The following is a 22,042-nucleotide window of genomic DNA, read 5'->3' as shown; positions in this document are numbered from 1 at the left end:
ACAAGAAGCCGAAAGCACCAGCCTGAAGATGACGAGTGAGACCTCGTCGAAACGTCGCACAGACACCCCGACTCCTACACGGGAAGACACCCGAAGACACCAAAACCTGCATATATATATATATATATATATATATATATATATATATATATATATATAAATATATGGAAAATCTCACCTTACCTACAATAAACCTATCAACAAGAGCTTCCCTATTTCACACTTCACATGTTAGAAACATTTCATATTGGCATTGCAGCTTATTCATATCATTAGTATTCAACACCCTTTCTTCAATACCTCACAGTTTTACACAATCTAATACTCTAGTTTCCATCTTCAATCGACCTTCCCTCAACTTTCAAAGCAAGCAGCTCGTTTTTAGCTGCATTAACCTTAGAACCTTACATTTTTGCACTTCTGTTTAGCTCCTCCACTGATTCCTTTGCTGATACCTCTTATGTTAAGAAATGTAACCAGATTGTTAGCATACCAGTTTATATGCCTTCAATATGTATGTCATCTCATATCATCTTCTGATAAGGTATTCTGGTGCTTGTAAAGGTAAAGGGACCCCTGACCATTAGGTCCAGTTGTGAACGACTCTGGGGTTGTGGCGCTCATCTCGCTTTATTGGCCGAGGGAGCCGGCGTACAGCTTCCGGTCATGTGGCCAGCATGACTAAGCCGCTTCTGGCGAACCAGAGCAGCGCACCGAAGCACCGTTTACCTTCCCACCAGAGCGGTACCTATTTATCTACTTGCACTTTGATGTGCTTTCCAACTGCTAGGTTGGCAGGAGCAGGGACCGAGCAACGGGAGCTCACCCTGTCACAGGGATTCAAACCGCCGACCTTCTGATCGGCAAGCCCTAGGCTCTGTGGTTTAACCCACAGCGCCACCCGCGTCCCCTTTGAAGCAGAATAGTACATTGCTGATGATTGGTGAGCTCACTGTGTTTTCCTGCTGCACACAAGAAAGGGAATGCCTTGCTCAACATGCAGCACAGAAGTCAAAATGTGTACAGTGGTACCTCAGTTTACGAACTTAATCCGTTCCGGAAGTCTGTTCTGAAACCAAAGTATTCTTAAACCAAGGTGTGCTTTCCCATAGAAAGTAATGGAAAATTGATTAATCCATTCCAGACAATGAAAAACAACCCCTAAATCAGCAATTTAACATGAATTTTACTATCTAACAAGACCATTAATCCATAAAGGTGCTGACCTTGAAAGCCCTAAACGGCCTCGGTCCTGTATACCTGAAGGAGTGTCTCCACCACCATTGTTCATCCCGGACACTGAGATCCAGCGCTGAGGGCCTTCTGGCAGTTCCCTCATTGTGAGAAGTGAGGTTACAGGGAACCAGACAGAGGGCCTTCTCGGTAGTGGCACCCACCCTGTGGAACACCCTCCCTTCAGATGTGAAGGAAATAAGCCGTTATCCTATCTTTAAAAGACATCTGAAGGCAGCCCTGTTTAGGGAAGTTTTTAATGTTTAATGCTGTATTGTTTTTAGCATTTGATTGGGAGCCACCCAGAGTGGCTGGGGAGACTCAGCCAGATGGGTGCGGTATAAATAATAAATAATAAATTATTATTATTATTATTATTATTATTATTATTATTATTATTATTATTATGATTAAATGAAGGCAAGAATCAATGTACTGTACTACAAAATAAAATAAAACAATATTGTAGATTATAAAAATTAAAATTATTATTTTTTCTTATGTGCACTGATTATAGTCATTGTTTGGATGGTGGGCTTTTATCCCTTTCTGAAGTCACACAATCAACCAGTAGCTGAAATGGGTTCCACACAGTCATGAAAACAAAGTAATAAGCTACAGTCACAAAAACAAACAATAAGTCACAGTCACAAAAAATTAAAAAGCCACACAAAAACGCAATATTTTTTTTTGAGCAAAAACAAAAGCTCCAAATATCACCTCTGTGTTGCGTGGGTGCTCTGGACTCAACAGCTGGCAGACTCAACAGGAAGCCTCTGATTAGCAGCGGGAGACTCAATTTACAAATGGAACACACTCAACAGGAAGCGGAACATGTTCCGCTTCCAAGGCAAAGTTCACAAACCAAAACACCTACTTCCGGGTTTGCAGCGTTCTTATTCCAAGTTCAGAAACTAAGCTGTTCTCAAAGCAAGGCACCACTGTATGTGAATGTGCAGGTGCATTTACCACTGACCCATTTACCACACTTTTGATGTGAAGGGAATGTGACTCTTTTCCCACCCCTGGATTAAAGCAAGCTCATCCGGCATTATAAGGCATCAGAATGGCTTCCACCTTGTATTTGGCACATTCAAGTCCAACTGAGTCAGCAACAAGTCTGCCCCTGATGTGGCAAAATGGATGTGGATTGCTAGATGGCTTCATAATGAGACAACAGTACAGCTCCTAGCACATTCTTGGTGCTGAACAATTTTTTAAAATTTATAGTAGGGGCCATAATTTAGTGGCTGAGCACATGCTTTGCGTACAGGAGGTTTCGGGTTCAGTCACTGGCATCTTCAAGCAGAGCTGGGTTAACTCTGCAACCTAAAGAGCTGCTGTCTGTATAAGGCAACTTCCTAATAAAAGGTAAAGGGACCCCTGACCATTAGGTCCAGTCATGGCCGACTCTGGGGTTGCGGCGCTCATCTCACTTTATTGGCCGAGGGAGCCGGCGTACAGCTTCCGGGTCATGTGGCCAGCATGACTAATCTGCTGCTGGCGAACCAGAGCAGCGCACAGAAACACCGTTTACCTTCCCGCCGGAGTGGTACCTATTTATCTACTTGCACTTCGTGCTTTCAAACTGCTAGGTTGGCAGGAGCAGGGACCGAGCAATGGGAGCTCACTCCGTCGTGGGGATTCGAACCGCCAGCCTTCTGATCGGCAAGCCCTAGGCTCTGTGGTTTAACCCACAGCGCCACCCGCGTCCCTAATAACTTCCTAATAACTTGTACATATTTTAAATCTGTTTACGTTTACCATCTCCAGGGCTAAGTCAGAAGCATGGGGCATCTCTGTTTGTAGACTGTTTTTATCTCTTTCCCTAGTGGTTGTTTTCATAAGTCATTTTATTGCCCGCTTATATAAAGTGCCTTCCCCTAAGGCATGCTGTAAACAGAATCCCATGCAGGGTAATAAGTCATGATTGCTATGTATTTTAAGTGCGCAGCATGCATACCTATTATCCTATAATACTTAATGGGCAATTCTGCAAAACCTCACATGAATGTACAGCGGTGCCAACTGCGAGTAGCTGCATGGAATTCGGTGGCAGTGACTGCCAGGCATAAACAGCCTAGGCAGCACATGTGTCTACAGGATATGAGAAGTCATCATTACTTTTTCGATTTGAGATTCTGTATTATTGCCTTAATATGTTCAGTGGATCCCGGGTATAGTTCCATCACGAAAGCCCTGTTTTGGAAGGCATTGCTCTGTATTTCTCTTCTGTCCCAGACCTCAGGGCTGACTTTGTACGTTTCCGAGCACAGTTCAAAGTGTTGGTGCTGACCTTTAAAGCCCTAAACGGCTTCGGTCCTGTATACCTGAAGGAATGTCTCCACCCCCATAGTTCTGCCCGGACACTGAGGTCCAGCGCCGAGGGCCTTCTGGCGGTTCCCTCGCTGCAAGAAGCCAAATTACAGGGAACCAGGCAGAGGGCCTTCTCGGTAGTGGCTCCCGCCCTGTGGAACATCCTCCCACCCGATGTCAAAGAGAAAAACAACTACCAGACATTTAGAAGACATCTGAAGGCAGCCCTGTTTAGGGGAGCTTTTAATGTTTAACAGACTATCGTGTTTTAATATTTTGTTGGAAGCCGCCCAGAGTGGCTGGGGAAACCCAGCCAGATGGGCGGGGTATAAATAATATATTATTATTATTATTATTATTATTATTATTATTATTATTATTATTATTATTCAGGCAATTAAAATGACGGTCATTGAAATGAGCTGGGCTTGCTGTTAAGAGTGCAAAGTGATGGAGATTGTGCTCTGACACTCCCCAGCCTTTGGTAACCTGGCGCCTTCCAATCGTTTTGTTTTGCATCAGCACCAGCCAGGAGAGCCATGCTGTCCTGAGGCTGATGAGAGTTGTAAGCCAAAGCAAACAGAGCTGCAAGAATGAGTCCAGTTGCCACTGGAACCTTAACAATGTGGTCCCTGGGTTGCTGGAAAGGTCAGGAAGTCGATTTATCCTGTTATGTACTGATGTTCTCACCCTGGGCCAGCAGGGGGGATACTGTAGATAGTTTTCACTCAGGTCCACATATGCAAATAAGGGATTGAAAGTGACATTCAGTGATTGGATAGTTACAGAAAGTGGTTACTGTTGCGTTCTAGTGGAGCTCTATATAAGCAGGCTGGCTGAACCCTTCAGTTCAGTTCTGTTCTGGCCTGCGAATAAACAAGAGCTGTTTGAAGAATCACTGTGTCGTCTGATATGTTCACCCACAACTTAACACATCCTACTCTCCAAAAAGGGGGGGGGGGAGAGGGAAGGGAATATACCTGAATATAAGAGTAGCAGCACGTGTTCTGACCAGAAGATTAACACAAGTACATGGTACTCAATTTCTAAGCGAGATCCATCCCCACAATGGTAAGGTGATTTGAAGGCCGATCGCAGACAGAGATGCCTAGGTTCAGATAACTGCTCACTATCAAAGCCTTTCACCCTTTTTTTAAAGCAAACAAGATGGTCAGTTTTAGCCAGTTTTCACTAAGGTGGGCCAGGTGAGGATTAGGCAGGAAATTCCAGAACTATGGGGTTTATAGAAACCCCTTGGCAAAAAGGTATATTAAAAACCCATTAGATCATGGGTAGGCAAACTAAGGCCCAGGGGCGGATCTGGCCCAATCGCCTTCCAAAGCCAGCCTGCAGACAGTCCGGGAATCAGCGTGTTTTTCCATGAGTGGAATGTGTCCTTTTATTTTAAATGTATCTCTGGGTGATTTGTGGGGCCTTCCTGGTGTTTTTACACAAGTACAGTCATACCTCGGGTTACAGAGGCTTCAGGTTGCGAGATTTCTGGTTGCGCACTGTGCCGAACCCGGAAGTACCGGAACGGGTTACTTCTGGGTTTTGGTGTTTGCGCAGAAGCGCCGAATTGTGACCTCCGCGTACACAGACATGGCGCTGCGGGTTGTGAGTGTGCTTCCCGCACAGATCATGGAGCGGTACCTATTTATCTACTTGCACTTTGACGTGCTTTCAAACTGCTAGGTTGGCAGGAGCAGGGACCGAACAACGGGAGCTCACCCCGACGCAGGGATTCAAACTGCTGACCTTCTGATCAGCAAGCCCTAGGCAAGAGGAGGAGGAGGAGTTTGGATTTGATATCCCGCCTTTCACTCCTCTTCAGGAGTCTCAAAGCGGCTAACATTCTCCTTTCCCTTCCTCCCCCACAACAAACACTCTGTGAGGTGAGTGGGGCTGAGAGACTTCAAAGAAGTGTGACTGGCCCAAGGTCACCCAGCAGCTGCATGTGGAGGAGCGGAGACGCGAACCCGGTTCCCCAGATTACGAGACTACCACTCTTAACCACTACACCACAGAGAGTGTGTTGTGAGGGATCCAACTCTTAATCTAATATATTTTGACATAACAACTTTAAGGGATGAAATCTTCCATAGAGGTGGGTGGGAGCAATGTGGGGAGTAAGAGAAATTGTTCACTGATCTCTGACGGTGCAATCCCATGAGTGCTTAGTCAGAAGTACATTTCACTGATTTCCGTGGGGTTCGTTCCCCAGAAACTTTTAATAGCATTGAAGCTGTGATGCTATTCTGAGTGTCACAAGATCACGTCCTTAAGAGTATTGCTAACAGGATGTAATAAAGTGAAGCACACCGCTTTATCTCTAATTATTGATTTGCTCAGGATCAGCCATTGCTGCATTACTTCAAGGCAGCAGCTTCTGCTTAGTCATCTTTGGCATGATACATGAGTTCCTCTCCTTATAGAGGAAAGTTTATGCTGCAAATATATAGTGTTCACAGCTTTTTCAATGCAGTGTATTCTGTTGCAGTTAGTGAAAACGTGTCACGTTTTTAAAACGGATTTTGCTTGCTCCAATAGTCAACATAGGTTAAATGCAGGCACTTCCATGATCACCAGATAAGGTAATTTGCCAAGGGCTGTCATGACATCCAATTTGAGATAATTTATAAGAGACAATGGAAAGTGTGCAGTTGATAATGTAACCCAGGAAACACGTTGGGGTGATAGGAAGTCATAATGGAATCTGCGATGTATGAACCTATATTTTTTCTTTTTCTTTTTGTAATTTGTATTGATCTTTGATTGTTTTTGTTGTTTGCTTTTTGCAAAATTAAGAAAGCATATATATATATATAGCTGTCATGAAATATGTGGTAGGTCACCATTGTTTGGGTTGAGAGCCAGTGTGATGTAGTGGTTAGGAGCGGTAGACTTGTAATCTGGTGAACCAGGTTCGCTTCCCCGCTCCTCCACATGCAGCTGCTGGGTGACCTTGGGCTAGTCACACTTCTCTCTGAAGTCTCTCAGCCCCACTCACCTCACAGCGTGTTTGTTGTGGGGGAGGAAGGGAAAGGAGATTGTGAGCCACTTTGAGACTCCTTAATTAGGTCCAGTCATGGATGACTCTGGGGTTGTGGCGCTCATCTCACTTACTGGCCGAGGAAGCCGGTGTACAGCTTCCGGGTCATGTGGCCAGCATGACTGAGCTGCTTCTGGCGAACCAGAGCAGCACATGGAAACACCATTTACCTTCCTGCCGGAGTGGTACCTATTTATCTACTTGCACTTTGTGCTTTCGAACTGCTAGGTTGGCAGGAGCAGGGACTGAACAATGGGAGCTCACCCTGTCTTGGGGATTCGAACCACCGACCTTCTGATCAGCAAGCCCTGGGCTCTGTGCTTTAACCCACAGCGCCACCAGCGTCCCTTTGAGACTCCTTAGGGTGGTGATAAAGCGGGATATCAAATCCAAACTCTTCTTCTCTTCTTGGTGCGAGTAGAATTTTTCTTGTAAAACATACCGTATTTCACTGCATAATCGTTGTCACCACGTAATCGTCACACCCTGTTTTTTCACTTCCAAAACTGGACAATGACCTTTCGTTGTGTAATCATTGCATGGTAACTTCTGAGGCTCCACTGGGCATCAGGCAACTTACTTTCTTCCTCCAGCCACCGCTGTCCCTGCTGCCCTTGTTCCTCGCTGTCTCAGCCATGAGCTTCCAGCCCACCTTGACTGCTTCCCTGGGCTTGGCCGACTCCCAGAAAACAGCCAGGAACTGGCTGAGAGCAGAACAAGGACAACAAACGCTCACGTCCCGGGACATGCCAGCCAAGAAGAGGAAGCAGTGGGCAAGGACCACCTCCACCACCATCTGGCACATGGCCCAGGGCGGTGGCTTTGGTGGGATGGGAGGTTGAGCTGCTCGCATGGCCCCCAAAAACTTATTGGAAAGCCAGGGTTCTGGCATGGTACAGGCTTCACATAATGGTCAAAACCCACTTTTTTTGTAAGAGAAAATGGCAGGGTAGGACCCAAAACCAATGGCTTCAAGTTACATGAAAGACGATTCCGACTAAACATCAGGAAGAACTTTCTGACTGTAAGAGCTGTTTGAAAGTGGAATGGACTTAAGCCCTGTTTAGGGAAGCTTTTAAAAGGAGAGCCAGTGTGGTGTAGTGGTTAAGAGAGGTGGACTTGTAATCTGGTGAACTGGGTTCGCTTCCTCGCTCCTCCACATGCAGCTGCTGGGTGACCTTGGGCTAGTCACACTTCTCTGAAGTCTCTCAGCCCCACTCACCTCACAGAGTGTTTGTCGTGGGGGAGGAAGGGAAAGGAGAATGTTAGCCGCTTTGAAACTCCTTCGGGTAGTGATAAAGCGGGATATCAAATCCAAACTCTTCTTCTTCTTAATGTTTAATAGACTATTGTATTTTAATATTTTGTGGAAAGCCGCCCAGAATGGCTGGGGTAACCCAGCCAGATGGGCGGGGTATAAGTAAATTATTATTATTATTAACATTCATCTGAAAGTGCTGGGAGCTGTCATTAGGAGATTTGGAGTCAGGTGTTAGCAAAATACAGTTGACACCCAGCTCTGCCTTCAGTCTGAATCAGGAAAGGTGGTTGAAGTGCTAGATTGGAGTTGAAAAAGGCCTGGATATGGCCCCATAGATTGAGGCTGAATCCTGAAAAGAAGAGATGTTATTTGTTCTGAGGAGTTCTGCCTATTGTGCGTGGAGTTGCACTCCTTCGAAAAGTGCAGGCCTGTAGCCTTCCATTGGCAGAGCAGCTAGATTACCGTACTTGCATATACTGCAATGGTTGTCAATTTGTTTCAGGGGCAACTCAAAGTGCTCACATTAGGGTTTAAAGCCTTAAACTACTTGGGCCCCCAGAATCGGGGTGGGGGAATCCTCCTTTCCTGCAGACATTCTCAGGTATTAATACCTGCACATTTCACCTGTGGTTCCACCACATTTAGAAGTTTGCAGGGGGGCATTCTCTGGGGCAGCCCCTCAGTTTTCGCATTCCCTCTGGGACATTCATTGTGTAGTTTTCATCACATGCTGAAGACACACTTTTTTCTCTTGGCCTTTGACACCTGAAATGTCTCATTCAAACCCACCCTGCTCTCTTGATTGTAATATGTTGTAACTGCTTTTAATACTATATATTTAAATTGTTGCAAGCCTCACCAGGACTTCATCGTTAGGGTGGGGTAACAAATCTAATTACTACACACACACACACCACAAGATTTGTGTGTGAGAGAGACAGCTCTGTGAGGTGCATCACACTTTTTCAGGTGCTCCAAGTGTAATTCACAGCTGACAAAGGTGCCTGTCTGTGTGCCATGTTGCTTTTCATTATAAACTGGGACCAGGAAGCTCAGAGTGCAAGAGACAGCCCTGTCCCATTACCTTGCAGAATCAAATGCAAACAAAGTCCACTGAAAAAGATAAAGGATGCAATCAGAGTGGGTGTGACTCTCTCCCAACCCAGAATGAACTAGCAAAGCAATGATGAATAGGAACACGAAGAGAAGGATATTTCTGTAGCGAGCATGCTACTCCCAGTCTTGATTCAGTCCAAAGCTGATATTTTCCAATCTGCACATGGATTCCAACTCAGCAGCTTTTGTTTTGCTGAAGTATAGCAACTTTCAAGTCTTGCTTTATATTGTTGGTATTTTTTAAAATAGTACAGTAATCTCCCTTCCATCTCAGTCACAACAGCCACTATGCATAAATCATCTTAAAACTGAATCCTTGTGGATGTGAGCTTAATCTGAAATGTAAAAGGTTTTCCAAGTCTGTTTTGATGCACACAAGGCATGCACATGTATTTGTTGATCACATGCACATACACAGTTCGAATGGCAATGCCTATCAACTGTGGGGAGGCCTGGCCTGCTCAAATATTTTATTAGGGGGGCAAAGGGACCTCGGCTCCTATGGTGTGGAATACCCTTTACTTGGTTGGGAGAAAACCTCATTTAGTTCAGTAGGGTTTATTTGCAAGTAAGCATGCATGGAACCATGTTGAATTAAATGCATAATGTGAAAGACCAGTTACTGTGTTTCAGAATGCTGTTGGAGTCATGGTAAAGGCATTGTGTTGCTTCCACATGAATGTATCACTTGCTTTCTCTGTACATAAAGGTAAAGGACCCCGACAGCTAAGTCCAATCGTGGACGACTCTGGGGTTGCAATGCTCATCTTGCTTTACTGGCCGAGGGAGCCGACGTTTGTCTGCAGACAGTTTTTATAGGTCATGTGGCCAGCATGACTAAGCCACTTCTGGCGAACCAGAGCAGCACACGGAAACACCGTTTATCTTCCCACCAAAGTGGTACCTATTTATCTACTTGCACTGGCATGTTTTCCAACTGCTGGGTTGGCAGGAGCAGGGACTGAGCAACGGGAGTTCACCCCATCGTGGGGATTCGAACCGCCGATCTTCTGATCGGCAAGCCCTAGGCTCTGTGGTTTAGACCACAGTGCCACCCGCGTCCCTCTCGTTACACATGTGTGTATAAATCCTGGCTTTGCAATACCTTTTCTTTTGTAAATATCTTCATGAGAAGCTTGCCTGGTTGTCATAGCAATGGCTTCCAGTGCCTGGAACCCTCTACTTTCCTTTCAGGTTTCTGCAGGCAGCAACCAGCCTCTTATTGTCATTAGCTAATCTCTTAGCAGCATTTAGCCTTTTCATTGGTTATTGTTTTGTTTTTATCTCTGAACCCTGTCGGCTTTGCTTGCTTACATTCCTTCAAAGAATCTAGGTCAAAACAGGTTTGGCTTTGCTCTAACTTTACAGAAGAACAACAGCCACCCCACCATTTTGTACTTCATGGGCAGATTTGCCATTGTACTTGTTGGGGGCTGAAACATTGATGTTAATGTGTGGCTGTCATATGTCATTGGATGCTGAGGAATGTCTGAAGAGCCAGACATGTTAGCTTCAACGTGTTGCTTCTATGTTCTTCTCAGTCTTTGTCAATGGGATGGGATGTCAATCCAACTTGGCCAACCCACAAAACCCCTCTGCCTTGGATCATTATGGTGACTGGGTTATTATGGTGATTGGGGCACTGCCTCAGACCTCATCCACCTGCCTTCCCACTTGCAAGTGGCTCAGAAAATGGTTCTGGCTGTCAACGTGGATTAGAGGCAGCAACTTTGCAGTTTTGGAGCAGCCATTTTGTGAAGATGCTCCATTAACCCTTAGTGTAAACATAACAGTAGATGTGTACAGAAATTTTAATATATTCTAAGGCAAATTCTAGTCACACAAAAAATATAATTTGGGGGGAGGTAGGGTTGCCAATATGGTGCTGGAGGAGACTCTTGAGGGTCCCCTGGACTGCAAGAAGATCAAACCTCTCCATTCTGAAGGAAATCAGCCCTGAGTGCTCACTGGAAGAACAGATCCTGAAGCTGAGACTCCAGTACTTTGGCCACCTCACGAGAAGAGAAGACTCCCTGGAAAAGACCCTGATGCTGGGAAAGATGGAGGGCACAAGGAGAAGGGGATGACAGAGGATGAGATGGCTGGACAGTGTTCTTGAAGCTACTAACATGAGCTTGACTAAACTGAGGGAGGCAGTGGAAGACAGGAGTACCTGGTGTGCTCTGGTCCATGGGGTCACAAAGAGTCGGACACGACTAAACAACAAGGGTTGCATTCTTTCAAAAAGTGAAGGCACTCCTGTCTTCCACTGCCTCCCGCAGATTGGTCAAACTCATGTTAGTAGCTTCGAGAACACTATCCAACCATCTCGTCCTCTGTCATCCCCTTCTCCTTGTGCCCTCCATCTTTCCCAGGATCTTTCCTGCGGTAATATCCTAAAAAAAAACCCTCAATCAATCCTAAAAAAATCTCAACAATTCTGGGGTAAAATCCTAAAAAAAGGAAAAAGGTCAACAACTTTGGTTAGCCCTCACGGCCCTTCACTTCATCAAATCTGGCCCTCTTTGAAAAAAGTTTGGACACCACTGCAATGGGAGTTGCATTCAAACAACCTCTGGGGGGCACTAGATTGGGGAAGACTGTCCACTGTAATGTATTCAGCCTAACTTTGTTTTTTTAATCTTGCAAAAAGCCATTCCAGATGTTCCAAATGAATATGTCTTCAAACAATTAATTCAGCTGTGTTTATCGTGCATTAACAGAACAGTTAAGTCTGCATTAGCTGAGAAGTACTTGAGCTGAAGTGGAGGTCTTTAGGGAAATATCTCTCACCAGGGGGTAACTATTTGACTGGATGTAATTATATATGGAGAAGTAATCTCATCATCTTCTCTGTGTGGAAGATTTCGACATAAGGAAAGTGTTCCTATCATCATGCCATTTTTAAGGGCTCTTGATAGCAAAAGCCAGTTAACTTTTCAAAAGATGTAGGAACCAGTGGAAAAGATGGAAAGAAAATGTTCTGGAATTTAGATTTTTCTGCTCCTGTGCGGCACTGAAATGTACAGTGCCAGGCATTTAAATATTCTGTAGGTGCAAAAGCTTGTTACAGACGTACTGTTGAGGTGTGCCTTCCCAATTGCCCTTTCCTGTCCTATGTCGCAGGAGGATTCTAGGGCAGTGGGAAACATTATTGGATGGTATGGTTTGAGAGTTACAGAGTGCATTCTCTCTTGATCTATTAAAACCATCAACTTGGGTGGAAAATGCTTCATGGATTCAGTGGTGTAGCATCAGTTGCCAGAGCCCAGGGTGGGCACATATGCTGAGTGGGTGGGCGCCAGCCCAGTCCTCGCCACCAGAGCTCCCAACCCCCACTGGAGCAAAGGGGGGCCACACTGAGCTGCCTGCCTGCCCATGCGGGGGGGGGGCAGACAAGCTGACACAACCCTTGTTGGGCAGAAAGCAGCAACGGGCCAGGCACACCTACTTAAAAAAAAGGTAAAGGACCCCTGACAGTTAAGTCCAGTCGTAGACGACTCTGAGGTTGCGGTGCTCATCTTGCTTTACAGGCTGAGGGAGCTGGCGTTTGTCTGCAGACAGTTTTTCCTGGTCATGTGGCCAGGATGACTAAGCCGCTTCTGGTGAAACCAGAGCAGCGCACAGAAACGCCGTTTACCTTCCCACCGGAGCGGTACCTATTTATCTACTTGCACTTTTTGGCGTGCTTTCAAACTGCTAGGTTGGCAGGAGCAGGGACCGAGCAACAGGCGCTCACCCTGTCATGGGGATTCAAACCGCCAGCCTTCTGATCGGCAAGCCCAAGAGGCTCAGAGGTTTAGACCACGGCGCCACCCACGTCCCCTCCTTTGCGCCCCCTCAAAAATTGTGTGCCCGAGGCCCTGCATAGATTTCAGAGGAAAGAAACCCTGGCAGAAGTTCTGTGTCCTCTGCAAGAAAGGCTGATAAGGAAACCCCCCCCCCCCATGAGGTGAACTGGGAGCATCACACACAAGGTACATCTTTACAGGCAAATGAAAGTGCCATGCTTTCTGTCAACCCTTAAGAAGCCTTGCTGTCAGTGGTGGTTGTGTGCTTGTGGGGCTGCCTTGAAAGACAGCTTGGAAGCCTCTGTTGGTGCATTTACACTTTTATTTGCAGAGGGAAAATAGTTCAGAAAACTGAGGTGCCATCAGTCTCACTATTGGTATTGCCCATCTCTCCCCCACCCCTCAAAGCACACCGAACTCTCTTTACTTCTCACTTCCTGTGCATAACAAGTAGGTAGGAGGCCTGTTTTCTTCTTGCTGTGGTAGGGATTGAATTCTCCCTGTTCATGTCTTGGGTGACAGTGACACCTTGTGATCATTCTTTTAATTGCACATCAACACTTAAATGGCTTGCAGAGTTTTACCAAGGAATGAGCCCACCATAAGGAGTTCCACTCCTTGTGGCAAAAAGTGAACATCAAGACACGGCGATACCGTTGTGATTTGCTTGTGATCTGGGACGCTCTAATTTATTTGGGATGGATCCAGTGCTTGTTTTAAAAGGAGGGAAGCAAGGTGCATTCAAGATCACACACTCCCATATCCATCTCCAATTGCACCAGGGTCATAATTGTCCTCAAGACGTCCTTTGGACTCATGGTGCTGTTGGGGCAGCTTCAATACTGGTTTCGCCTGCAAAAGTTTTGGAGTAGTCACACGGCTTGCTTTATATATAACAGAGCTGGAAAAGGTACTGGAAAAAGTAACAAAACTATCATGGAGTTGGGTCACCTCCCAGATGAGGAAAAACAAAAGCATCTGGGGTAGGCAATTTGGGCATTTACACACAAGCTAAGAAATCTACAGTTTAGGTCATTGGATGATGAGGGGTCTCTCTCTCTCTGGATATATTACTAAATTTCAAGGTTGACACAATTGGTTAAAAGAATACAGGAAGCAATGGAAACATGCTAAAGCAGACATTATAATTCTAACATGACATTTGTTCTGTTGAAATAGGACTATTGCAAGATACATATTTCAGTTACATGGTTGGTTTTTAGTTGCATCCTCACCTATGTGCTACTACATATGGAAAGATACCAGTTAATTATTTGTATTTTCTATTAAAATAATACACATTACGAAGAAAGCATTTTCGTAATGTCATGGGGCCTCTTAAACTTAACATAGTTTAGTGCCTCGGCATTTTCCAAGTCCTGAGTTATGAGTTTTTCTTCTCAGTTAACACTAGAAACTGGGACAAGTGGTCAGTGAAGCTGATTTGTGTGGTAAAATACCCCTTCAAAACCCTTGGAAATCTTATCTGTAAAATTAATTCTTTTAATTCTTTGGTTTTCTGGTCGCATTCATATTTCCTTACTTGACACTAACAATTCCTAGGGTTCACTCTCTTGAGCGGCAGTAAAAGGTAAAGGTAAAGGGACCCCTGACCATTAGGTCCAGTCGTGACCGACTCTGGGGTTGCGGCACTCATCTCGCTTTATTGGTGGAGGGAGCCGGCATACAGCTTCCGGGTCATGTGGCCACCATGACTAAGCCACTTCTGGCGAACCAGAACAGCGCATGGAAACGCCGTTTACCTTCCCACCGGAGCGGTAGCTATTTATCTACTTGCACTTTGATGTGCTTTTGAACTGCTAGGTTGGCATGAGCAGGGACCGAGCAACGGGAGATCACCCCGTCACAGGGATTCAAACCGCGACCTTCTTATTGGCAAGTCCTAGGCTCTGTGGTTTAACCCACAGCGCCACCCGCGTCCCATATGAGTGGCAGTAGAGAAGCGCAACAAACATTACTTGTACAGCGAAATAATTTGCTGAATTCATTGCCACAAGACGTGGCAATAGCTAGCACCGTAGTTAAAAGGCAAAGGGTCCACTGACTGCCAGGTTCAGTCGCCGACGACTCTGGGGTTGTGGCGCTCATCTCGCTTTATTGGCTGAGGGAGCCGAGCAATGGGAACTCACCCCATCGCGGGGATTCGAACCGCCAACCTTCTGATCAGCAAGCCCTAGGCTCAGTGGTTGAGACCATAGCACCACCTGGAACCCAGCCCTATAGTTGGGCACAGCTAAACAGATTGATGTGAACTACTGCATAAGCATGAACCACATTCTGGAATCATACATATATAAACATGCATCCTTCTTCTCTCTCAGCACACCCAAACACTTTCTGCTAACCTCCTCTACTGTCCCCCATCTGATTTTAAGAGCAAAGAGGCGTGTGGAAGTGAGGAGCTTGCGAACCTCTCTCTGCTTGCTGGCTGCCTCTCCTTCTCCCTCTGTGTCAGGTAGTTTGGATTGCATTCTGTATTTTTCTGCAAGCTCCTGTCAGAGTCCAGCAGAAATGTTGGACTCTGACATTGGAGAGGGTTGGTATATAGAAAGATCAGCAGTTTTCATTGGCATCTATAGTAATTTACACTTTAGGTAATTGGTTAAAACTTAGCTTGAAAGAATAAACAACTTTTAAATATCTAGATCATGGGTAGGCAAACTAAGGCTCGGGGCCCGGATCCAGTCCAAACGCCTTCTAAATCCAGCTCGTGGACTGTCTGGGAATCAGCTTGTTTTTACATGAGTAGAGCATGTCTTTTTATTTAAAATGCATCTCTGGGTTATTTGTGGGGCATAGGAATTTCTTCATTCCCCCCTTCAAAATATTGTCTCCCCCCCCCCAAGGTCTGAGGGACAGTGGACCGGCCCCCTGCTGAAAAAGTTTGCTGACCCCTGATCTAGATTAATTAGTTTTTCAATTTCATTGTTCTGTATGGGACAATGACAGTAAAGATATTGTATATCATATAATAATAATACAGAGGTGCCCCGCAAGACGAATGCCTCGCAAGACGAAAAACCCGCTAGACGAAAGGGTTTTCCGTTTTTGCGTTGCTTCGCTAGAAGAATTTCCCTATGGGCTTGCTTCGCAAGACGAAAAAGTCTTGCGAGTCTTGCCATTTTTTTCCGCTCCCCCCCCTTTTCTAAGCCGCTAAGCCGCTAAGCCTTTAATAGCCGCTAAACCGCTAAACCGCTAATACAGTGGTGCCCCGCAAGACGAATGCCTTGCAAGACGAAAAACCCGCTAGACGAAAGGGTTTTCCGTTTTTCGATGCGCTTCGCAAGACGAATTTCTCTATGGGCTTGCTTCGCAAGACAAAAACGTCTTTCGAGTCTTATGATTTTTTTCGCTTTCCCCCCTTTTTCTAAGCCGCTAAGCCGCTAATAGCCTTTTGGCCGCTAAGCCTTTAATAGCCGCTAAACCGCTAAACCGCTAATAGTGCTAATCCGCTAAGCCGCTAATAGGGTTGCTTGGGAAGACGAAAAAACCGCTAGACGAAGAGACTCGTGGAACAGATTATTTTCATCTTGCGAGGCACCACTGTAGTGCTAATCCGCTAAGCCGCTAATAGGGTTGCTTTGCAAGACGAAAAAACCGCTAGGCGAAGAGACTCGTGGAATGGATTATTTTCGTCTTGCGAGTCAACACTGTATAATTATAAATTTGTATCCCACCCATCTGATCGGCTTCCAGCATATAGAAAAACATAATAAAACCTTAAACCTTAAAAAGCTTCCCTATACAGGGCTGCCTTCAGATGTTTCCTGATGTTACAGGATTACTCAACATCTGATGGGAGGGCACTCCACAGGGTGGGTGCCACTACCGAGAAGGCCTTCTGCCTGAGACCCTGGAGACGGATATTTAGTTTAACCTTTAGTTTAACCTTTCCTACTTTCATAAATCCACTTACCCTTTGTTCCACGTTTTCCATTTCTGGCATCTAACTTAAAAGTATGTGTTTCTGATTATGACAATTTTGAAGTTATACACCCTTATAAATATCCTAGCACATGCTCAATACATGCTTCAGTAAAATGCTTTGTTCCTTGACATCCACTTGCAAAGATGCCACAGTTTGCATCTGAGATAGATAAGGGTTTTTTTTTATGCCAGGAAGAATGAGAATGCGAAGAGTCCCACCTGCCTCTCTCACTGCACACACTCTTTGATCTATAATGAATCATAGACAGAAAATTATACCTGCTAGAAACTTTTGACATTAAATATATTTGAATGAGAAAGTTGTTCCCAGGGACTTCTACAATAGGGCATGTGCACCCCTCCCTGAATATTCAAATTAAAAAAAAAAAGAGTATTGGACAGGTATTCAAAATAAAAGCCTACAGGTAAAAAATATGTCATTAGTTAACTGCAGGACTTCTTCTTTCTTCTTTGGCAATCACTCATAGCCGAGTAAGATTGTCTTCCATAAACACAGTTTTAACAATGAGTCCGTAAGTGACTGTGGAGGCCAATTCTGGACCCACACGTCCTTCCACAGTGGGGACGTTGGTTTCCGGGCAGGAGTTGATCATGGTGTGGATTTGCCAAGCGTGCCTTCCTCCTAGCACGTTTCTCCCTTACATCCTGAGTTTGAGTGTCTTCAAAGCCCATGACACCTTTGGTCAAGGCTGTTCTCCAACTGGAGCACTCGCAGGCTAGTGTTTCCCAGTTGTCAGTGTTTATACTACATTTTTAAAGATTTGCCTTGAGACAGTCTTTAAACCTCTTTTGTTGACCACCAGCATTATGCTTTCCATTTTTATGTTCGGAATAGAGTAGTTGCTTTGGAAGACGATCATCAGGCATCTGCACAACATGACCAGTCCAACGAAGTTGATGTTGAAGAATCATTGCTTCAACACTGGTGATCTTTGCTTCTTCCAGTACACTGATATTAGTTCGCCTGTCTTGCCGGCTTTCGACAATGTAAATTGTAATGCCCTGTGGACTGTCCTTCTGAAAACTGGCTGCCCAGATAAATTTGTAAACATCATTCGGCTCCTCCATGATAATATGACGGCAACAATCGCAGATAAGAATGGCTCTCAAAGTGAACCATTCACAGTGGGATCAGGGTTGTGTTATTGCCCTAACTCTATTCCTTATTTTCATTGCCATGATCCTACACTTTGTCGAAGGGAAACTCCCCACCGGAGTAGAAATCATATAACTGCAGGACACAGCACTGCTGTCACTGGGAACCAGGAGTGTATCACCTGCAACTCACAGTCAGGATGCTTCACATGACAAAAAAGGGAACTCTTAAAAACGAAACCTTCACTAATGTGTTAATACTCCCTTGCAGCAGAATACTGCTGTTCCCCATATTAATGACAGCCAGTTTGGGGGGCTATGGGCTACCCAACACGTAGCCTTTCTGGTATGGTACAGCATCTTGTCCCCTAGGGGGCATGGGCAGACTGTAAGAGGCAGCTCAGTCAAGACACAGGAAGGCAGCACTGTTTACTTTCCCCACAAAAGCCTGGCCCAGTTGCCTTACCGAGGTGACGGACTCATGGCTGGAGCTGCTCCTCTATCAAAAAAAGAAAAGTATCTCCTCCGCATTAGGGTTACCAGACATCCCCGTTTTCCGGGGACAGTCCCCGGATTCGTGAATAAGTCCCCAGACAAATTCCATCCCCGGAATGTCCCCGGATTTCATCTAATGTCCCCGGGAAATGCAGCAACGGCAGTCTCAGCAGCCCAGAGCAGTTGGCTCTGGCTGGCTTCAGGAGCTGCTCGGAAGTCCCCATATGATGGTGGTGCAGGGGCTCAAAGATGCAGCTTCCGGCCTGCCTTCACCTTCCCTGACCCCAGCAATTAATCTCAGCTGGGAAGGAAGGCTTCCTGTTGCCTGAGAGATCCCCACTCCCTCCTGCTTGTACACAAGTAGGAATGGGATTGGGGCTGCTCTGATGGGAAGGGAGGCATCGTGCTGCCCGAGCCTTGCCGCCACTGCCACTGCTCTCGGCCCTCCTTCTCCACCTTCCATGCCTGACCCACCGCACACTGCTTCCCCACCACCACTGAAGAACCAATAACTCAGGGGCTGCCCAGGCTCATGGAGAAAGGAGATAGAAGCCTTGGAGGAAGGGGGAACGTGGTGGTTGAGGTCAAGGTGGCAGCCGCCCCTCTGCCACCGCCATTGCTGCAGCATCAACGCTTTATTTATTTATTTATTTATTTATTTAAAGTGTCCCCAGATTCATTGAAAAAAAATCTGGTAACTTCACTCCACATCAAAAAACGTGGTGAAGGGCAATAGTACAGCTGCTTCGGATGAAGAAGAAGAAGAAGAAGAAGAGGAGGAGGAGGAGGAGGAGTTTGGATTTGATAACCCGCTTTATCACTACCCGAAGGAGTTTCAAAGCGGCTAACATTCCCCTTTCCCTTCCTCCCCCACGGCAAACACTCTGTGAGGTGAGTGGGGCTGAGAGACTTCAGAGAAGTGTGACTAGCCCAAGGTCACCCAGCAGCTGCATGTGGAGGAGCAGGGAAGCGAACCCGGTTCACCAGATTACGAGACTACTGCTCTTAACCACTACACCACACTGGCTCTCACTTGAGTTCACATCTCCAGGTAGAGCAAGGAGACTTGAATCAGTGCAGTCCAGCGGTTCTCTGGGCCACACTTTCATCATAAAAATTTGCTCACACCACACCAAATATTTTATTGAAAAGACATGCAATGGAAAACAAAAAGGAACAATCCTAGCAGTGCTTGATTTATAACACAGAACACAACTACTTTATAGTATCATCATAAGACATCCAGAAGGTCTAAAACAATGCAGCTGCATAAGAACATGAATCATTCCCAAAATAAAATTATAAACGAGCCTCTTGCAAATGTACCTTAAGTATGCATAACAAACTCAATGAGAGGTGTGAGCTTGCTTTTGCTGGATAATCTCATTTATAGTAGGTCGAATTTGAGGCAAACAAGCTCTCATCTCCTCATCAACACAAAGAAGCCTTTCTCTTTTCTGATCTTTCATATTTGTCAGAGTTGAACCTCCCTGTTCACAACAATATGTCCTGGAGAACTGGAGAACAATGCTCTTGAAGCCGTGGATACTGTTTCTGTATATCTTTTGGCCACTCTTGCAATCTTCTCCTGCCACACCAGTGTGGCGCAACAGACCCTTTGAGAACTACTGGTATACACAGTACTGACCGCTGGCCTGATTGAGTCTAAGGCAACATCCTATGTTCCTAAAAATAGGTGCCAGGGAGAAGGGTGAGCCATGGCTTGCTTGTTTTCTATGTGCAAGGACTTCTGTGGACCTCCAAATACAGTTCAAACTGTTACAGCCCAGACATGGATTTCCTACCTATCATAGAATCTTAGAGAGGGAAGTCCCAGTTTGGACTGCCCCCTCCCCAGCAATATGCATGGAAGGGACAAAACCCCAACCTCCCAGTTTTCTTTCCTGGGAGCTGACATGGGTCAGGGTGTCCTGACCTGAACTGGAAACTTTAGCAAATGGCTAAAGCCCCTGTCCATTATGCTAGGCACCCAGTGTGGATTGGAAGGTTGTCAATTTACATTTTTTTTAAAAACCTTGCACTTAGGTTGCAATTTGATGCATACCATACTTCCTTGGGCATAGGTCCAATTGGATTCAGTGGGGTTATCTTCTGAACACATGCATAGGATTGTGCTGTCAAGGGCGCACAAATATGGAGCTGGCATGTGCTCTAACTTTGGCCTTGACAACCTTGAGAGCCATTGCCATTAAGAGCAGACGAATGGTGAGCTGGGTGGACAAATCTTCTGATTCGGGATGAGGCAGCTTACTGTGCTGTAGATTCACAAGGTCTCATGTTGCCATACACAGGCCTGTAAATTGGCTCTAAGGAGACGTGCAAATGTTTCCCTGTGAAAATGTAATGCAATGGAAACGTGATAGAAACCAATCATCTGAATAAGCATATTTGCAACGAAGCATGCAAAAGTTCTTTAATGACATTTATGTGTATCTTACAGTATAGGGTTTTTTACGTGTGTGTGTGTGTGTGTTTGCGAAAGATTTACGGAAGTGGTGTCTGAGCAACATTTCTCCCTTGTATCTCAGTCGGAGAACGATCCTGAATCTGTTTAAATCAGACTAGATTGTTTGCAGGCATGGCCAAGTCAGTTTGTGGACCACATTCTCTCCTGGGAAACCTCCCGAGAGCCACACGCCCACCGTGGGTTGGGCCAGGGGCAAAAGCGGATGGAACAACAAATAGAAATTTTACATTTGTGCAGTAGGCTAGTTTCTACATGCATTCACTCAAGCCTGTCTAGCCTCAATCCAGGCAAGCAAGCAGCATTATCAGAGTTGAAGGGCACAATCCAGCTAGGCAAGAACAGAGCAGAGGGTGTGTGTGTGGGTAGAGGCCTGCCTTTGGCCTCTGGGCCTGAAGTCCCCCATTCCTGCTCTACACACTTACCTGGGAGTAAGCCCCATGGAACTTAAGGGAATTTTCTGCATAGACATGCACAGTATTGCATCTGGTAAGCACCTCTCAGCAAGGAATTTCTTCATTTTAATTATGACAGCATGCCTGGGCATATTTATTATTCTTATTTATTAAATTCATATACCACTCTGTTGTGTATATATATAAAAATAATTTTTGATGATATGTGATGCCCAGACCCTTTATATTCAAAAGAACTTTACTTTTATAAACATATAACTGAGAAGAATAAAATTTCAATTTCATGCTTCTTCACTTTATTCCTTATAGAGAGCTCCTGCACAGGTTTCTCCCTATTAACGTTTAGGGATCTTTCTCTGTCTTGTTTCACTTCAGACAAATCACACTGGCATACACTGTCCTCAGCAGTATCCAGAGAAGCCTCTCTCATCAGCCATTCTCTCTCTCTCTCTCTCTCTCTCTCTCTCTCTCTCTCTCTCTCTCTCTCTCTTTCTCTCTCTCTCTCTCTCTCACACACACACACACAAGCAGAACACAGTTAAAAACGACAGTTACTTGAATAACAATCACAACAGAATGGAATACCTCCCTCATGTGTCTCATTGTACATCTTTAGGTGCCGGGCAAAAACATTAATCTTCTCCCTGGCCATTGGCTAATTAAACAATCCATGGCCTTCTAGACTGTGTGCATCTGTGAGGGGCTATTATTTTTGTTTGTTACTATGGTATGGATTCTCAAATAGTAAATCATCCTATGATCCTCAGATGAAGGGCAGTATGGAAATTAAATAAATCATCATCAGTACCACTA

General features: G+C 45.3%; 1 long non-coding RNA gene across 1 annotated transcript in view; it reads right to left on the bottom strand.

The window, feature by feature from the left end:
• Positions 1-22,042, bottom strand: part of LOC309528859 — a 414,370-nt gene that overhangs the window by 265,700 nt on the left and 126,628 nt on the right. The gene's annotated exons all lie outside the window — the stretch shown is intronic.

This window comes from Podarcis vaucheri (genome assembly GCF_965113315.1).
Source record: "Podarcis vaucheri genome assembly, chromosome: 3".
Lineage (NCBI taxonomy): Eukaryota > Metazoa > Chordata > Lepidosauria > Squamata > Lacertidae > Podarcis > Podarcis vaucheri.
This window is presented reverse-complemented; position numbering and strand designations above follow the sequence as displayed.